Source organism: Triticum aestivum, chromosome 3A, assembly GCF_018294505.1.
Source record: "Triticum aestivum cultivar Chinese Spring chromosome 3A, IWGSC CS RefSeq v2.1, whole genome shotgun sequence".
Classification (NCBI taxonomy): domain Eukaryota; kingdom Viridiplantae; phylum Streptophyta; class Magnoliopsida; order Poales; family Poaceae; genus Triticum; species Triticum aestivum.
This window is the reverse complement of record NC_057800.1, coordinates 667,336,879-667,342,063: the sequence shown is the minus strand read 5'-3', so window position 1 is coordinate 667,342,063 and position 5,185 is coordinate 667,336,879. Positions and strand designations below refer to the sequence as shown.

The following is a 5,185-nucleotide window of genomic DNA, read 5'->3' as shown; positions in this document are numbered from 1 at the left end:
GACATGGGCGCAAACCTTTTGCAGGGCCCTCTTTTGCGTTAGCCGTAATGAACTTGGCTTCTATTTGCGCGTGAAACTGTTTATGTCGTTTGAATTTGAACTTGTTTGTGAAATCCTATATCAAATGCGAGATTTGCAGTTTATCTGTTTGCGGGTCGTCGCGGTGGTGCCCGAGCAGATCCCATAAACGCCGACCCGTAAAAAGGCATATTTCACGAATATACTTTTTTACGAATCTGTTTGGGGGAGTCTGCATCTGTGCCAGCCCGCGCCGACCCGCAAAAGCGGTTTTGCGTGAACTGCAAACGCGTTTTGCGGGCCGACGGGATGTGGGGTCTGCTAGAGTTGCTCTTAGTAATACAGAAAATTACTATGACCTTCATTAGGAAACACCTTCAAGTACATGTCTAATAACCACCAACTTATCATCAAACACGTATAGAATTTATTCTATATTTTACTACTCCTTCCAATCCATATTAATAGTGCAAAAGCGGTTTTGCGTGAACTGCAAACACGTTTTGCGGGCCGACGGGATGCGGGGTCTGCTAGAGTTGCTCTTAGTAATACAGAAAATTACTATGACCTTCATTAGGAAACACCTTCAAGTACATGTCTAATAACCACCAACTTATCATCAAACACGTGTAGAATTTAGTCTATATTTTACTACTCCTTCCAATCCATATTAATAGTCGCTGATTTAGTACAGAACGGAGAGAGTAGCAATCTACCCTGCCTCGCTTTGGTCACCTTGGCGTGCTTGAGAGAAAAACTAATATCAAATCTACCGACTAAAAGCTTCCACAAACGGATAAAACAGCCTAGGGGGGACATCGCACACGTACGTACGGGATCTATCGGCAGCAATAAGGAAAGATGCATAGTTTTTTTTGCATGGTTGGTTGGAAAGATGCATAGTAAGCGAGCCATCTGTGTGGGCCTTTCTATAGCATATCTCCATGGGCTGCTTCTTTTCTCCGAATTTTTTATTAATAGTAATTAATAATCACGGAATTATGAAACAAGGAAAGGATAATTCCTAATTTGAGAAATAGGAAGAACGCTAGGCATTACAGCGTCCACACGCGGACGCTAGTATAAGCGACGTCCAGATCGGGGCGCTAGCATCGATCACGGCCACCGTTAGGTTGGGCCCCATCCGCAATCCAGCAACTTTGGCCCATTATCACCTCGGCCACCTCTCCACGGCCGCCGCCGCCGCCCTCCACCTCTCGTCCCCGCGAGCACATATCCACGGCCGCCGCCGCCCTCCACCTTTGATCCCCGCGACCACCTATCCACGGCCGCCTCCGCCCTCCACCTCATCTCTCGCCAAACTCCTCAAGGCCGCCTCCCTGTAATCCCCTCGTCCACCTCCTCACTGTCAAAGTAGGTTGCGCCACCACGGCGAGATTGGCGCAGTTGACGGCCCTTCTATCTTCTCTCGACCGCGGTCACCACGTCTGTTCCGTTCCTCGTCCCTGCATTCCTCGCAGCCTCAATCGTCAGCCGCCGGAGCACAGGACGGTAGGTACTGTTATTTTTCCCTCAAACTGTATGTTCTTCCTGATCTCCAATTGAATAGCACACTACAGTAGATGCTAGCAGATATCTTCTATGTATTGCATGGTATTTTTCTCTTCTTCTGATTAATAGATTGGTATTGATATTGTGCCAAAAAAAATTCTATTCCTGAATTTTCATGACTGGAAGTGTGCAACCTGGTACTTGTATGTAGTTGACAGTAAATGATTGATATTGCTCATGCGGCTGCTTTAGTGATTTGCCATTGGTTTCATAAGCATAGCTCTTACTGAGAGATAATATGATTTACTGAGGTTTATCTAATACTCTGAAGAATAAATGCAAATGATTGATGTAGTGCACTCCGAAGGCTTACTTGTTCCTTTTATCTTGTGACAGGGTACTGAAATGAATACAAATGGGCATTTTAGTGATTTATTATGGATGCCTCACAGCCAACATAAAATATCCAAATCTTGGGAAAATGTGAGTCTTTGTTGAATTTGCATGTGGTCTGTTATACTTGGTGTTTGGCTTAAACTGATTTCTGTTTGTATTAATGCAGCCTAATGTTTCCTTGAACGTACGGTGTCATCATGTTGGCATCCCATTTGATCCTCTATGTAGGCCAGCTTTAGAGAACCTTGGTTTTTATCAGATTGCAATGATGAGGAAAATCAATGTCGACAAATACTTGATATCAGCGTTGGTGGAACGTTGGCGGCCCAAGACAAATAGTTTTCACTTACCTGTAGGAGAAATGACTATTACACTGCAAGACGTCAGTTGTTTGTGGGGGCTGCCTATCCATGGTAAACCACTTGTTGGCATAGCTGATGCGCCATGGTCGGAATTAGTTGAGAGGTTGCTTGGGATTCCCATGGATGAACAACACATGAAACAAAAGAAAAGGAGAAAAAGTGATGATAATATTGTTGTGAGGGATTCACAATACTCTCTAAATTTGGGAAAACTACGAGAACGCTTCCATGTGTTGCCGGATAATCCAATGGATAGGGATATTAATTGGCATGCTCGAGCACTTGTTCTAGGAATCCTTGGCTCCATAGTCCTTACGGATACATCTGGAGATGGAGTGCCAGCTATGTATCTCCAATTTATGCAAATTTTAGGACAGCCAACAGAGTATAATTGGGGAGTAGCTACTCTTGCTCTGTTGTATAGACAATTGAGCATGTGTGCTGAGAAGGAGAGACTAGAAATTTCAGGGCCTTTATTGCTACTACAATTATGGTCTTGGTCCCGTTTGCCACTTGGTCGTCCTAAAGTTATTTTTGAGAAGCCTAAAGAAGGAGAGGAACCTGAAGAAGAGGAAGATGAAGAAGTACATTTGGATTATAACCCTGTTTTTTGAGCAAAGTGGTGTGCTGCACACGCATTTGATGTCCCTCATAATGCTGGTATTGTATTCTAATAACTAAATTTATTACACGTCATTTGTGCTACCACAAATATTTTTCTTACCTTGCAATGAAATATATATAGGTAATGAATACTATCGGAATCAGATTGATTTGATTCGAGAAGGTGCAATTGATTGGCAACCATATGATGATCTTCTGGAACAGATGCCTATCCAAGTTCATGATGATTCTGGTTGGTGGTATGCTAGAGTACCACTCATGCATTGTTGAATTGTGGAGTTTCACTATCCAGATAGGGTGATGCGACAATTTGGATTAAGACAGGCCATTCCACCTTCTATTCCACGTGGCGAGGCAGAGCTTCGGAGACAGCGAAAAATTAAGCATTCTGCAGGAAAATCGCATAATTGGGAGGAATTCCATGTCAATTACGTTCAAGAATACAATCGCGTTCAAGCAAGTGTGTTGTCAGAAGAAATTCCCTTCGATGTAGCTAGTTTCCCTGATTACAGACATTGGTTCCAACAAAATGGTATGTACACAGTATTCTTCGATTCTCAGTGCTTGGGCGGCCTAGATAAATCTATTCCATATCCTCGAGATAGTATCGAATGGACTGGCTACATGCCTAGTGGTCCGCCACTGGCTCGAATTGTAAGTGTGTGCAACACTTTAATTGTATTATTTGCATTATATAGTAATAAATGTGTAATGCAATATTTGTTTTGTCACTTGTAGGGGTTACGTGAGTTAAAGAATGCCACATGGGGGATAAAATGTGCTACTACTAGTAGATGCAAGAAGATAGGGAAATCTGTATTGAGGTCCTGTGTAGGAAATTTGTCAGATCTGAACTTGGAGCCTAGGCTGCAAAGCATGCTCACTGAGGCTAGGTTACCACTGAAGATTGAAGATATTCCATCTGACGATGATGCTTCCTATATTGCTCAGCCACCAAGCCCCCCAAAAGAGAGCAATTCTAATGTGTTTAATGAATGGATATACTCTAGCAAAGGTTTTACAACATACTTGAAGGCTGGTGAAGCAATGAGCGATGGAGAACCTACAACACAAGATGTAGGTCAAGTGACCCAACAGACCAACTCTAATGAGCTGGTTAGAACTAGTAGGCATCAATCTAGGAGTCCGTAGCAAGCAGTTGATTAGAATGGCCATCCCCAATATGGATTGTAATAGTTTAAAAACTAAGTTTTCTCACTCCTTATTTGATAAGTTCATGTGGCAACCTACCTTGTATGAATATGGCATCATGTTGTCACCAAATGCTAAATTTGTCTGAGTTTGATTTCAGACATTTTCTACTTCATTCTAGTTGTCTAGTGCAACTTGTTATCTACCAACTTAAACTGAAAGCTGGAAAGTATGACTGATGTTGTACTGAAAGTATCCTGCCATGGTTACTAAAGAATGGCTTTCAAGTTAGAATTCTTGGTACTGCTTCAGTTTTAGGTTGTTGCTACAGTTCCTGTTAAGTGAACATATTTTGGTTGTAAAGTACAGAGGGCATATCGAATAGTGGCAGCTTGTGACATGTCACAGGAAACTGCAAAACTTTTTTGGCTTTGTTGTGCCACGCATTCATGAGAATATTCCAGATTGCTACAGTGAAAGGAAAATAAATCGAATGTCATGTCTGCGGGGAGGTCAGGTTCTTCAATTCGCTGCAGAATATGAATTCCTTTGCTCAAAGTTATTTTTTTGGTTCGTGTCTCACATCCAGAAAATAGTTTCAAACTCGTATCCGGAGTATAATTTTGTTTACATCTTAAGGAAAATGTGCGAACGTAAATGCAAATCAGTAAGCACGTCCATCATTGGTTGCATGATGTGCTTTTCTTATTACTCGACCTCTTCTCTCTGGATGATATGCTCGTCCCCTGACATGTCCTCTTTCCATTGGATGTTGTGCTCTTCCCTTGATTCGGCCTCTTTCCTTTGGATGATGTGCTCTTCTCTTGACTCGACCTCTCTCCAGTCTGTCCTCGACTCGATGAAATGGTCTGTCCTTGGCTACATGATGTACGTACAGTGAAATAGTACATACAGAATATTAAAATCAAGTGAAAATAAGTTTGCATCTAAACCACCACTACAAAACTACTTTATATACATGTTTGGTTATTGTCTGCAGTCGTACGTCAGGCTTGGCGTCCCATTCTCCTTCCTTGCATCTCATCCATGTACATCGGAATCCTTTTATGTTGACGCCGCCCATGATTTATTAAGTTCTCATCAAGAACAATAATCGGGCC

At 42.4% G+C, this 5,185-nt stretch overlaps 1 pseudogene; it reads left to right on the top strand.

Moving 5' to 3' along the window:
* Window positions 1–1,151: 1,151 nt before the first annotated feature.
* Window positions 1,152–4,223, top strand: LOC123063079 (serine/threonine-protein phosphatase 7 long form homolog; annotated as a pseudogene).
* The last annotated feature ends 962 nt before the right edge of the window (window positions 4,224–5,185 follow it).